This window comes from Simochromis diagramma, unplaced genomic scaffold (assembly GCF_900408965.1).
Source record: "Simochromis diagramma unplaced genomic scaffold, fSimDia1.1 OVJJ01000382.1, whole genome shotgun sequence".
Lineage (NCBI taxonomy): Eukaryota > Metazoa > Chordata > Actinopteri > Cichliformes > Cichlidae > Simochromis > Simochromis diagramma.
Genome location: NW_024386734.1, coordinates 244695 through 260024, shown reverse-complemented (window position 1 = coordinate 260024; position 15330 = coordinate 244695). Strand labels below are relative to the sequence as shown.

Below are 15330 nucleotides of genomic sequence, written 5' to 3'. Positions count from 1 at the left end.
AATAATAAAACACACACACAAGCATGTTTTGTATTCAAGCAATATCTGTTATTTAGTTAATTTACTTGAACTTTAAACTGTAATTGTCCTTTTAAATTTAAAATATACAAGAAATCTGGGTATTTTCCATTTTATTAACTTAAAAAAAATGGCGTAAATTAGTTCATTTTCATTTTAGCATTAACTGAAAATGATCTTAAAACATGATATTTCAGAAAACATACACTTATTTCATAGGACAGGTGCACAGCAGAGGTTGTCCATCATCAGTAAATAAAGATTTATAAATCTCTTTTCCACGAGGGGGTAAATTTATAAAGGGCCCAACAATACATATGGATACCAAAAATAAAACCTGAGAGACTAAAGAATTCTGCATCATATGTAAGTTTATGTACTTTTGAAAAGTATGAATTTTAACGTCCCATCCAGAGTTTGAACAACACAAAAAAATGGAATTAGAGATGGGTTCCTTATGAATTGCCAGTTCAGATTTGTCTTAAAATCACATGTATTAAACTTAATTTGATACTTTTTAATATCTGCAACTGTAAACGTCTCTATAGTTCAATGTTTTCATAAATTAAAGCATTACTATCAGCACCACCATCACTCCCAACACCATTATCGTCATCACGGTTGTCTTTATTATCATCTATATGGATATTTAATATAGATATGTGAAACCATAAATATCATATGACTTATATCCATATAAAATACAAGAAATATGACTAAGTCTACCTCATTGACTCTGTACTTTGCCTGTGATTTTGACAGAGTAAACTTTTCCACTATAGCTCAGTCCACACAATCCAAACTCTAGGTGTGACTTCATGCTTAAGTGGCTCTAAGTGTGGAAAGTTTTTCATCTCTGCTGCTTTTAAACAACAAGGTTAAGGTGTTATTTGGGTTTTATGTTGCTCCAGAGGATTTTTCCTTCCCAACGAGAAGGCATTTCTGGGCAAGTCCCAGCTATTTGGTAACAAGAGACACTGCGCCGAGCATAACAGTCAGCGGGAAACACAAGTCCTGATCTTATTATCCTGTTTGTGGTTAAAAACCCAACAGTGTTAATGAACTGATGGATTTAAAGTGTCTGTGCTTTCAGGGATTGGTCCAAAAGGAAGTGGGGATGCTGTTTGTGGTGTGTGTTTGAGTGTGTGTGTGCTTTCTGCTGTTCTCATGACCTCTCCTCGCTGAAACACAACATATTCCCAGTAAAGATAAATTCCTCAGCATCTGGAATTTCTTTGTTGGTCACTGAACCACCACCCCAGCCCTTCGGCACTACACACACACATTCATGTGCTTAAAAATTGTCTGTTGACCCCAACTTGTGACTTTTTGCCCTTTGACCTTTTTAAAGTAGTGGAATCAATCCGAGTTGCTCATGGATTATGAAAGCTACAGAGAAGCCATGGATGGGACAAAAAGCATGTGTGTGTGTGCTCGCGTGTGTTTGTATGCCTTATGCTGTGGGGACTCATGTTTACACAGTAACACTGCAAGGACCTTTATGAGGTCAAAACAGAATTCCCATAACATAAATCAGTGAACCTTACTTTGAAGACTTTAAGGTTTCAGGTTTGGGATGATCCAGGAAATTAACATCCTCTGAAGTGATGGGAACATTTACAAAACAAAGGGACTTTCTCATATTTCATACTTTAAGTTTAATTTCCTCATGTTTTCATTTGAATTGTCAGCTTTCATACCTCTCTCTCTCTCTCTCTCTCTCTCTCTCACACACACACACAACCCCGTTCAGCTATCTTAGTGAGGACCCTCATTGACATAATGCTTTCCCTGGCCCCTTACCCTAACCCTAACCATTAAAAATGAATGCCTAACCCTAACCCTTACCCTAAACCTAACCATAACTTAATTGTAACCCTGACACTAAAACCACATTTTGAGCCTCAAAAATGCCTTTAAATGCCTTCAAAAATGTGAGGACCGGGTTGTGTGTCCTCACAAGTGACTGCTGGTTCTCACAAGTGTGGTAGAATGCAGATTTCGGTCCTCACAAAGATAGCTAGACAGGAACACACACACACACACACACACACACACACACACACACACACACACACACACACACACACATATATTCTGTCTTTATGAGGACACCCATGGACTCCTTTTCCCTTTATTATGATAAGTAACCACCAAAACCTGGCTCTACTCTATCTTAGACCCTAAAACCACCTAAAAACCAGGTCTGTTCTCACTTTCTAGGCCCTCACAAAGACAGATGTGCACACACCTTGTCTGTCTTAAAGACACTGGATGGACTATTTCTATGTTTTCCTCCCTTTTTCCTCTCAAAGCCAGTATTCTGCTCTAACATGGCCTTTAACTGTAAGTTTATTTGATCGATGGAGAGTTAATGTGACATTTACGAGGCTAGATTTAGAAAACAAACCTACACTAACCGTTTCCTTTTAGGGTAAGGACACAGAGAGAGATTAAGTAGACTTTTGAAAAAGTCTTAATAACATCCACACAGTTACTAAATGTTGAGTTCTGCAGATGAATCTATATTAACAGCATGCCATGTGAGTCAATCCCTACTGATAAAAAAAAAAAAAAAGGTAAAGTGAATCGTGGAGGGTGGGAAATGTAGTATACAACCAGGCATACAGGATGATGCCAAAGACTTAACAGGATTAACCTCCTGAGGAGTCCCCCAGGACAAAAATGTGCTTTTTAGCCTCTGTTGACCCCCATTGTAACCTCCAAGACAGTTTCATTATTACTCCAAACAACACTGAAATGACCAAGCTGCTTTCCTTTCTTTTATAAAAAAAAGAGATTCATATTGATGCATGACAGAGATCTAAAAAGTAAAACTCATATTTTCTAGTCTAAACTGCATACTACTGAAATGTGTGTGTTTAGTTAGTTAGTTTGTTTGCTTGTTTTAATCAATTTTAAATCATACTTTTTATTTGTTTTTGTTTCTAATGTCTCTGTAAAGCACTTTGAATCACCTTGTTGTTGAATTGTGCTATACAAATAAATTTGCCTTGCCTTGCCTTGCCTTACTTTAAGTGCCCTAAGGCGGCTGATTTCGTGCTACATCAGTGAAACTGAATTGCACAATTGAATTCAACTTTAGAATCCAATAAAACACTGGTGCACTTTTATTTCTGACCTAAAACTTTAAAACGGCGAAAAAGGATTACGTAAAATGAAAAAGAATAATGTCCCAACATAATAGATCCTCCTATTTTCAGAATAATTTATCCAGCTGCTTCTGAATTCTTCATTGTGAAGCCTTGACATACTCACAACATAGCTTCTAATAATTCTGTTAAGTACTGGAGTGAGGAGGAGTGAGCCTGAAGTGGCCGCTAAAAAGCATTTTTGTTTGAGTGTGTTCAAGGTTGCTGTTTCAGGGAGGCAGACAACCATTTATGTGATGGACTATTTAGAATCTCTAAGTACCCAGATGTGTTTGTGGAAAACCTGGAAAAAAATGAAAAAGTGAGAACCATGTAAACTAAAACCACAAAGGTTTTTGAGCTCTTCTATAACATTATAAAACTTCTTAAAATTTACTGCTAATGTTATATGATCCTGGAGTTTTGTGCAGTTTCCTTTGTTTTGGCACTCTAACCGGAACTATGAGCTTTCACCTCAAGCTCACCTTTTGTTTGTCCTGGGTCTGCATTTAGCTCATTTGACCTCATAATTCGTAATAGTTAGCCAAGTTTAAAAAAAAGAAATGAATTTAAGTGTACCTAGTTTTGTACTTGAGTGCATTATCTATCATCTCATGCTACCAGTGGTGACAATGACCCCAACCAAATGCAAAAGTGGAAGTGTTGTTAATTTCATTAACACCAAAGCAGCTGAAAATGATTAACAACTCCCTCTGTTACTTAACTGACCAGAAGTTTCTTACTCTGATTTTGTTGAGCGATGTATAAGCACATATAAACCACTGACTGGTTTCATTGCAGCAAGAAAACGTGCGGAAAGAAACATTCAGACAAATTAACCAAACAAGAAAATGCCTAAACATGTTCATCACAGCAGTTATTTGGGTTTTGCTTGGGGTGAAGGAAAAAAAAACAAACCATCCATCAGCAACCATAACTGCACAATTTCCAGGGTTTGACCATAAGTGTGTGGATGTGCAGTCTTGTTCAGCATTGGTTAGAGTTGGCAGCCTGAGCTGCTGGCAAAGAAACATGAGACGGGAACCCAGAAGAGAAATTTAGGGCAAAGTTACAAATATTTCTTCTTTGCTGGAGTCCATAGAAAGCAAAGAGTCAGTGAAACAGTAGCATATGGAACTCATCCATCTTTCCAAGTAAGATAGAGCACCCTGGAACCTCCTACAGTTCTCATGTGTTTGTGCAAAAAAGGAGCACCACACATATGGGTTTTTTTTTTTGCCCCTCTCCAATATGTACCCATTGCTTTTACCCCTTCTGTTTCCCACATTGCTCTTTCAAAGGGCCTTCACTTTGCTGTCAGCTGCTGGCACATGAACACGTTGTAGAATCAGTCTGGGCATGTGCTGAAAAATGAGAACCAAAACCGTTACTGTATGTTCAGTATCCTCCTCGAGCCTGTTCAGCATAAGCCTTTATGGCCTAAATAGGAAAATGTCCTGAAGAACACAAACAAGCAAGATTTGTTCAAAATGTCCCATCAACCTCTCTGTTTAGTCTGGTGCCTCAGGATATGACAAACTTGACAGATTCTTCTGTATTTGACCTCAATGGCAAACCAAACACTCTGGTTAGAACCAAGTAAAAGCTGCTTGGAGCTTAAATTCCATATTTGCTTTTTGATAAAATATATAATTTCCTCTGCATATTTGGAAGTAGCTGAATGCTCGTGATATTTTGTGCATAAAGGGGCAATATGATACACATGTCACTACTCTGCATGAACTGTAATATGACTCTCCAAAGCTTCTGGAGTTGCTAAAATAAAGCCACCCCAAAGAACTGCAGTTCCTCTTCTGCCCACTAGAGGCTGACTCAGAAAGTGAGTCAACATCAACAGTCTTCCATGCTACAATGGCCGACTTCACAGCACTAAAAAACATGGTTATAGGCTAACAACGCATAACAACTCTGAGGAGTATGAATTTTTAGTTTATTGCAGTTTATTTCTGCCATTTTTGTTTACATATCCTCACTCCTGCCGTTAGAAAATCAAGATAGCAATAACCACAAAGGTAAACTGAAGACTACATAATGGCCAATATCGTTTGACTTCTGATCTTACAAACAGAAGTCCGGTTGTGTGGAAGTCCAAAGGGAAAAGCATTTCCTGATTGGCCAGACCTAAGTAGAAATTTTAGATTATCCAAAAATACTTAATAACTTGAAATTTTAAGTTCTTTATTTTAAGTTACTTTCTCAGGAGTTCAAGTTAGCAAATCAAAATTTAACCAAAAACTTTGACTTGTGGACCACTAAACGTTTTTGTTTGTTTTTCTCTGGCACATGTTTTTGAACCCTTGGCTCTTTTGATCTATGACCTCAGTAAACACTTTCGTGAGAACGATAACGCAAATGTCAGTTCTCATTAAATACACTATAAAGTTAATTTTTCACCTCATGGTCCCATTTAGAGACAAGAAAATGAAAGAGAGAATGTTGTCATTGGCTCATAATGTCTGTTTTCAAAATTATTAATTATTAAGATTGCAGGAGTAAATGAGTGATGTCAACAGCCACTGGCTATGTGCATATTTTACATGCAGTTTATGGGAGAGCACCACTTTATGTCAGCTTCTACATTTCAGTTTGGCAAAGGTGAGTCATCCCAGCCACGCTCATCATTGCAGTCAATGAACCCAGTCTTATCTTGTTTGATTCTGTTGTCAATGTATATGATAAAGTCCTCCCCCTTCTCCACATGTCCTGCATTTGTCAATTTCGACTAATAGTTAAACTTTTGAGCTGATGGATGCAATATACACATGTTGCATGTATAGATGGATAATGTATGCATTCCATCCATACATAATCTCCCAGTTAGGTTGTGGTGAAAGCAGGCTGAGCAGGGTATTCCAGATATCCTTTTCCCCAGGCAAAATTTTCCACTTCCTCTTGAGAGGATCCAATGGCTATGGAAGCTTGTTTCTGCCACTGAAAACAAAACATGTTCTGCTATTGAGAAGTCTGAATTTGGGGTTAATATCTGAAATTTCTGACAAAGTTATTAGACTCAAATTCTGAGCTGACTCAAAATTGCCCAGCTTTCCATAGAGCTGTGAAAGACCAACCGCATGTGTATTTACCTACATCACATTAAAATATGTCCTCCTCCCCTTAATCATTCAGTATAAGATGATCAAAAACAATAATGGATCCAGACTAATTGCACAAATGTGACTGTTTCCCAAATATGTAGAGACCAACCAGACCACGATAAAATGTCTCAGCTTACCAACATCTAATCCGCCCACCCGACAGAACCAAATGTATTTGGGGGTTCTTGTTCTGCTGACCACCGTGGGAAAGCACTCCATCAGCCACAGGAGCTACGAAGACATAAACCAGCTGTCCATGCATTAATCTGTGTGTGTGTATGTTGCATCCTTCTGTTAACTTTAGGAGGCAGCAGGAGGTTGAGGTCATGTCTGGGATAGAGTCAAGATCCTGAAACCAGAAAGAAAATGTAGACAGTTTATAAAGAGAGTAGCAGCGTGTAGATAGTAAAACTAAACACGAGGAACACAATAAAAATGAGCACTAGAGAAGAGAGAAAAAAATATCAGCAATGGCTGACAGGAAAACAGGGAGGAACACGTCAGCTGTTGAAAGAAGACAAAGTCCAAGAGATAAAAGAAGAGACAAGAGCACAAAAATCAGCTTGTTTGTCCAGACATGAAATAAATCAGCTTTTATCACAAGACAAGATAGGAAACATTCAGCACAGCAACATCACAGGAAGGAATGAGTCACCTTTGAGGTCATTTAGCTGTAAAAGGTTACACTGTTTTTAGAGGATAAAAAAGGATAAAAATCCTCCATAAAAATGTTTATTGATTCATTGTATATGGTCAATCGTATTAGTGAATAGTATTCAGGAGGCAAACTCTTTGCCTTCAGTCTACCATGAAGGTGATGATGAGGACTGAAGACCTCTACCTCAGATCCATCTACGAGTGGGTTGTACTCAGAGGGTTCTGTCAGAGTCGTCACATAGCCTCCATCCTGAGTACGACCTCTTGTTTTTCCAGTCCTAAAATCTCGGTTTTTTTCAGTTTTTAAAAAAAATAATATTATTGATAATATGTGACTTGAGTCCATGAAATTGTATCATAGTCACGTCCTCTCCCACCTCTCCCTATTAGGCCGAACTGAACGTGGAGAAAATCAAACAAAATCAGCAAAATGTAATCTGATTTTCGAAAACTGCGACATATGGATCAGTCATAGACAGGAGATAGGAGAATAGTTTGCTTAATCTTTTCAGTCCAATGTTAAGAAGTGCGTTTAAACTATAATACTCTGAAACCTGAGAACGATGATCCTTTTTCCGTTGAAGTCAGCATGCTTGATAACCACCTGCTGGACTAGGCTGCAGGAAAACCCACTTTAACATCATAGAAACATAAAAATAATTTAATCCTGCAACTACTGGATTCTGCAACACTAAAATGTGAACACTCATATACAAACAGGTCATACACTGCCTCTTTTTGTGTTACACACCAGCCCTAATGTTTTGGCATCTTCCCTCCTTCTCTGGCTAAAGGAAAATAAAGAGAGTTAATGCACGAACAGGATCTGAGCTCTGTTCTCTATTTTTAGCCAGAGCTCCCAGTGGGTGACCCATTTAGCCTCCCATTTCCCTTCTTCCAGCCTGCCACTTTTCTCACTTGTGTCCCCCCCTTCCTGCAGCATTTCTGGAGACTGAGCAGAACATTTAAAGGCCAACAGCAGCAACAGAGGCTAGTAAACAGAAGAACGCTGCTTGTTGAGGCTATACACATCTTTCCTTTGAACTTTTTAAAAGGATTCCAGCTGTGACATGGTGTCTTTATCAGCAGTTTGTTTTCAAAAGCTCTCTCCTTCATATTTTTCAAGATAAGCTAAGAGGGCTAATTTATCAGAAAAAATCTCTCAAGAGCGATCCAGTGTAGGTTGGAAGCTGGTTAATTAAATCACATAAAATAGACGTTGGTAACTATGTATTTAAATGGGGAAATTAGGGTACCTTGACAATATTATTGTATCTGTATCTATATAATCTTCAGATTTTTAGTTATTTTTTTTAGTTTTTCTAATGCTCAGGTCTGAAAACGATGAGTTAAGTTTAAGAATTAGAATGTGCTCAGAACGTGGGCTCTGAAGGATGTATTTCCAGACTCACATTTTAGCATGAGACCAGGCTCGGTGGTAGGGAGATTTTCTTATCTCTGTTTCCCTGTTTCCTGCTAGGCTGACCGTGTAACAGTTATAGTGGAAGAGGATCCAAACACAGCACACTGAGGCAAAGTACAATCTAAAACCTAGAATTTAATCCAGATAGAGATCATACACAAGGCAGACAAGGAGCAGAGAGATGGTCCATACATGGAAAACTGAAACAGGAAGAAATACACTGGTCAAAAAAATTCAACGAACACTTTGAAAACACGTCAGATCTTAACAGTGAAAAATGGTAAATGGCCTGTATTTATATAGCACTTTACTAGTCCTTAAGGACCCCAAAGCACTTTACATATCCAGTCATCCACACATTCACACACTGGTGATGGCAAGCTACATTGTAGCCACAGCCACCCTGGGGTGCACTGACAGAGGCGAGGCTGCCAGGACACTGGCGCCACCGGGCCCTCTGAACACCACCAGCAGGCAACGGGTGAAGTATCTTGCCCAAGGACACAACGACCGAGACTGTCCAAGCTGGGGCTCGAACCGGCAACCTTCCGATTACAAGGCAAACGCCCAACTCTTGAGCCACGATCGCATGCTACATCATGCTATATTGACATGGAGTGTTAGGCATGAACAGATGCTACATCATATGGTGGATGTGAAAATGATAAACTACAGAGAGCTGAATTCAAAGACACCCTGAAAATCATAGTGAATAAAGTGATGTGGCAGATTGGTCCATTTTGTAGAAATTTCACTGAGGCAACTCAAAATGACATTCAGTGGTTAGCTCCCATGTGTTTGTATGCATGCTTGGCAATGTCAGGGCAGGCTCCTAATGAAATGTTGGACGGTCCTGGGGGATGATCACCTATATCTGGACCAGGGCATTACTGAGGTTTAACCTGGTCCAGATCTAGGTGACCATCGCCCAGGACCATCCAGAGGTGTTCTGTTGAATTCAGTTTAGGCGAGCTTGCAGTCAAGACCAGAAATGGTATGAATTCTTTTATCCTGCATACTCTCACCTCATGCACTGTTGTGCACCACGAGGAAGCCAGGATCCACTGCAACAGTGTAGGGTCCTGACAATGGGTCCAAGGATTTCATCTTGATATCTAATAGCAGTCAGGGTGCCGTTGCCGAGCCTGTAGAGTAAAGTAAAGTAAAGTACATTATAGCGCATTTCACAGATAAAAAAATCACAAAGTGCTTTACAAAACAAGAAATGGAAATATAAAACAATGTAACATTAAATAGCAATGTAAAACAATAAAACAATAAATACAACGTAAGAGGAAATTAATAAAATGCAGGTCTGTGTGTCCCTCCATGGATACGCCTCCCAGATCGTCACTGACCCAAAGCCAAACCAGTCATGTTGAATGATGTTACAGACAGCACAAAGTTCTGCACGGCTTCTCCAGACCCTTTCAAATCTGTCACATGGTGAACCTGCTCTTATCTGCGAAAAGCATAAGGCACCAGTAGTGGACCTGCCAATTCTGGTGTTCTGTGGTAAATACCAACCAGTCTTCAAGCATAGGGCCCACTAGAGGCCCTAAGGTCACCCTCATAAAGTTTGTTTCTGATTATTTTGTTCAGAGACATTCACACCAGTGGCCTGCTCGATGTTATTTTCTTGTTCGTCCTTGCACAAAGAATCAGGTACCAGTCCTTCTGATTGGTTAAAGACCTCTTACGGTCCTGTCCAGCTCTGCTAGAGTACCTGCCTGTCTTATGGAGTCTTCTCAATACTCCTGAGACGGTGCTGAAAGATATAGCAACCGCTGTGGTATTTGCACTTACTGATTTGAAAGATCTTTTGTAAGGTCCAGGTATCGCCCGCCTCATGCTACCAGTAGAGACACTGACACTAGCCGAATGCAAAAGTAGTTAAAAAACAAGAGGAGAGAGAAGAGAGAAATATGTCAGTGAAAAAAAAAGCTGCGTTTGGTACACCTGGTGATGGCTATCAAAAACCAACTGGTTTAGGAGCAACTTGCTAAAGGACATTTAAACAAATATTAGTGGGGATGAGTGAATGTAAATTTCTGACAACAACTGTACATATATATGATAAAATTGGATATAAAAACTCCCAAAACTATAGCAGTGTTTTCTGCATGAAACACTGGGAGGAAAAGTTACCTTACACAATCTGAGTAAATACAAAGAAATAGTGAAAGCACTTCTGGAACTCCAGTCCAGCTAAAGTGAATGCTTCTCACTTTTATAGTATATGTTGTCTACTTTCTCCTAGTTGCACATGTTTGATAAACATGGTAAAAATATCGATAATGCAGAGAGAGCTCATTTAGGATCAAATTTGCAAAGACCATGCAATATTGCTTCTACCTCATCCTGGTCTGGATTTTTCTTTAATTTTATTATATAAAAAAACAAAACCATGTAGGGGACAGTTAAAACTTTAGTTCTCTAGCTAAAGTCGGTTCAGTCTTGTAGCGGCAACCTTCGGTACTTCTTTGCCGCTTGTGCAGGACGTAAAATTTCTGACTCGTGCTCTTGTTGAATTGCTTGTCTGCCTTTCGGTAGCAAAAACGAGGTGAAGGTAAAAAGGGCAAAACATTTATTCTCTATTCAAACCGAAAAATACAAACAAATGCTTCTGGTGGGAGCTCCGCTTACATTCCCTTTATGTTACAACGCAAACAACATTTAACAGCCACGGTCAGAAAAACTGTTGCTCCACATCCTGCTTACTTGCCTGCCTAACCTTTCCTCTCCCCCATATGCGGGCAAAATACACACCCCCTTTACGACATCTATGAACACTTTACAACAACACAAAAGGCTAACAACGCAGGATTAACTTATGGAGCACAGCATATTACATTATAACATAAAATGATCAAGATTATAACTAGAAACTCAAAGATCATAACAAATACTTACATGTGGCCTGACGTAATTGAGTAAAATATTGGCCTGAACTGTCTAAGCTCCAACAAGTCTTATCCCAAAGGTCTATCAGCTGGTGATTCATGTTGCTGCGCTGTCTGTGTTTTCAAGCTAAGAGTGAGATTACAAAGTGTTTTTGGACACCCCCTCGTTGCCATGACAAATAAACAGCAACCACTCCAACTTTGTGTGTGTCTTAGCTCGAGGACCACTTGGGCTAACCTCCTCCTGGACACTATCTGATGGTGTGATATGGCTTCAAAAGCCAGAGAAAGTTGAGTGTTACAACAGAAGCAGTGATCCTGTTTTATGGAAAACAACTCAAATTTGGGTTAATCCCTAAGGATGTGGTTGGTTGCTAGTTTGGGGAGTTTACCACTAATAAACGTGGCCTCTTCCAGCGAGGTAATTAAGTTGTTAGGCCTCTGGCTGTCTCTTCAGGATAAACAGGCTGAGGTGAAAGACAGAGAGGAGTGGGAGGGTGAATCATGCCGCTTATGGGCTTATCAAACACATCCTTCAAGAAAGAGGGGAGTCTCTGAAGTTCTTTGTGTCGCAGAGCGTGACGCTGTGATGTGCGCTTTTTACTGGGTGGCAGAGTCCTCCTTTAGTCCCTCTGATTTTTCTGACCTGCTGTCATCATTCCTCCCTTGATGTGTGTTCAAATTGCAGCCTGCATCAGATAAGTCACATTTTTCAACTGACTGAAGGCAGACAAGCAAAAAAAAAAGAAGGAAGAAGCAGAAAAGAAAAGCACTGAATGGCGTTTCAACACAAGCTAATGTAAGACTGAGTGCCTTTAAACCAAAGTAATGAAACAGAGTAATGAATCTTGTTCTTGAACGTCTGCTTTTTAGTTTAATCACAGTACAAATGTCCATCTGTGGCTAGAAATGACTGTTTTACTCACTGCCTGTAATACAGATGAAACAAATATGACTTTCAGATGATTTACATTTTCAAGAAAAAAAATTGTATTTATATTTTGTTATATTTAAATTAATATTTCAAAATGAGTAAATCAGTTTTTATCATAAACAGTGTATTTAGTAGAGAAAATGAAATGCAAATAATTTGTGAATAATGTTAGATATGCTCTGAAAAAATCTGTGAATAGGTGAAGCTGTGAATAGGCGGTGGTCGACTGTATGCACATTTCAAGCTTCACACTGAAGTTCACTTATTTAACCTGCAGGTACCAGCCATTCAAACCACATTTATTCGAATGCATAAGAACTGCTGCCCTGGATTCTCAAACTTCTTGCTCAGGAGGATCATGGAGCTTCTGCTTACACCTCAGGAGCCAGGAACCAGCAACAACATTGTCAAGGATGCTGAGGCTGGACTCAAAAGCAGGACTCCAACTGTGCACTCAGACAGAGGTTTATTTACACACCAGTGATATTATGTACATATATACAGTGATAGGGAAAAGGGGGTCCAGGGGAAGGTCCGGGGCAGTCCAATCCAACACCATGACCACACTCACTCACACTCTTTCAGGTCAGGTCCAGGGAGGTGTAAACAAGGAGATGGAGAAAGGCGTTAATAGAGCACAAAGGACCATGGGAAAATACACAAGTGAAAGCGCTGGGGTAACTAACACAGGTAAGTATAACACTCCAGCGAGGAACAGCACTCCAACAAGACCTTAAATCCTGTTTAGCTTCATCAGCTGCTGATGAGCCGCAGGTGTGTGTGTGTGGGTGGAGGTCTAGTGAACCACAGGAACACAGACGCCGCCCTGGTGATTGTGGAGAGTACAGCACTCCAGGGTTGTCATTGACGATCCGTGACAAACGTCCATTTGCCTTCACAGTAAAAGCTGTGACTTCCCTCTGCAACCAACATATTTCACAAATGTGTGATTTTGACTTTGAAGGTGAAGGGTCTCCCTCTTTGTAGACAAATCATCATGCAAACTTGGGTGATTGTGCCAATCTGCTAACGCCTAAAGGTGGCTTTTGGTGCAGCCTTGTATATCTTTTTTGCAACCTAGCAACAGCCAGCAACCTCCAGAAACCTCTAGCAACAACTCTACAACTGGTTGGTGAATACCAATAATGCCTGGTGGAAAAGATATTGTTTTTAACTCAAGCCATCAGATAGTACTTTTCATGTTAGGCTATGCCCTGCAAGTGCAGGAAATGTTGAGGAACAGTGTGGAGGTATTCACAAAGTATAGCTTGCAGCAACATTAACAGGGTGTGATATTGCCAAGGAATATAGACCTATTATCCTGGGGTAAATATCCTTTAAAACTGTTTGCTTGGAAAGATATATCTACTGTATTTAACACACATCCAACTGTATTTGGCTAGATGTTAACAGAGATGTTGAAACACAATGTTTTAGGCATCAGCGTTGGAAGAGTCCAGTGGGCCTGAACTAAGAAGGTGGATTTTGTCTTATTGAGGTTGGACATCGAGGATAACCCTGGGTGTTACCCCCACCCCAAGGTGGTTTATTTCTTACCTGTATACATTTCTATGACAACTTAACTTGTGTTGTCCTCGGGATTCCCATATACTTGTTTGCCATTCACCTAGGGGTCATTTTTGACCCGAGGACAACACAAGGGTTAAACTGTGAATCTATCCTACTCCATGCCATTTTTGTCCAGTCTCTTTCTTATTGCTAAATCACAAACTCTGACCTTGACTGAGGCAAGCGAGGACTTCGGTTCTTTAGAAGGTGTTTTGGGTTCTTTTTTCAGTCCTGAATGAGTGATTGAGGTCTTTTAGGTCGCCTCATTTTTTATCAGACCGGTTCTGCCTTGGTGATTTCTTGATTCAACAGGTGTGGCAGTAATCAGGTGCGATTAGTGAAACTAAACTTGGCTTTTTAAAAATGTGGTTAATCACAGATAATTTGTGATTTAAAAACTGACCAATCTCTGGGCCTATGTGACTAGGGCCTTACTATGTGGTCACCCTGCCTTTTGGTTTATGATAGTTGGGATATGATAAGTGTTTAAGAGGATGGATGGACAGATTCGTGGGTAGATGGATGGAGTCAATTGTACTAACAAGGTGTCCAAGAAGTATCTGCTCATTTGTTTAATTACAGAAACTCATATGGTGGGTGTTGGTGTGGGTCAATGGGCCAATGCCACATTTTTGTGTGTGTTTTGTTTAAGCTTAGCTAGGAAGACTTTGTACCTCAAACTAACCAATTAGTCTCCAGCCGTGACAATGAGTCCACAAGAGTTATTTTAAAAACCCATCTACTTCAGCTGTCTAATCATGGCCACTTATATGCAACATGGCCTTGAGACGCAGAGTTATGTCACCTGAGAGGCCTGTATACAGCTGCTGTCACCACTGATGGAATGTGAAGACTTGTTTTGTCCCGCTTGAGGCCTCGTTGAACCCCCTCCTGTCCACCAAATCCCTCCGCCTCCTACACGCAGTGGTGCCGGTCAGTCTTGAGAATGAAGGGGCCCTCCATCAGTGGATGCTAAGTGGTCATTTCATAAAGATAAGTGCCATTCACAAAAGGAGCTCATGATCAATTCAAAGAGTTGCTTATGGGAGAGACTGTCAACACCTGCACATAAGGTGATTACTTGGAAGGTAGAGTCACCTGTGGCTGAACTCTGCTGTAGACTTGCATCAGTAAACGCAAAATGAACTCTATGGGAGACACAGCCCCCTATAGTGAAAACAGTTAAGCTAGTTGGAAAGCCTGCATTATATCTCACAGAGATTCTAGTTCTATATTTTTAGGTCAATGACCTAACGACTTCTTGAAAGGAAATAACTTATTGCTGCTCTGTAAGGAAGTTAATCAAAAGTGAGGTTGTGATCTGATATTTTGAAATTAAAATTGAAAATTTTTTTGAAAAAACAAACTTTTGCTATTTTGCAAGTTCTTTACATAAGTGTAATAGTCACATTTTGATTTCGTTTATTGGCACAATTGTTAACTAACAGCTTGTCATCTGAGCATCACAGATGGTTAATGGCTTAAAATGAGGCACTTTTATTATTCTAAACATTTACACTCAGGACACTTTATTAGAATGGTTTATATAAGGCAGGAT

General features: G+C 39.8%; 1 long non-coding RNA gene across 2 annotated transcripts; it reads right to left on the bottom strand.

Moving 5' to 3' along the window:
* Positions 1-3054: 3054 nt before the first annotated feature.
* On the bottom strand, positions 3055-11430 carry LOC120733462. Of its 2 annotated transcripts, none has more exons than XR_005695840.1 (3): positions 11280-11430; positions 9392-9511; positions 3055-6635 (listed from the first exon to the last, which is right to left on the bottom strand). It is a non-coding gene; the product is annotated as an uncharacterized LOC120733462 (long non-coding RNA). The 2 variants fall into 2 exon arrangements; XR_005695839.1 differs by lacking the exon at positions 11280-11430 and adding an exon at positions 10173-10294.
* Positions 11431-15330: the final 3900 nt, after the last annotated feature.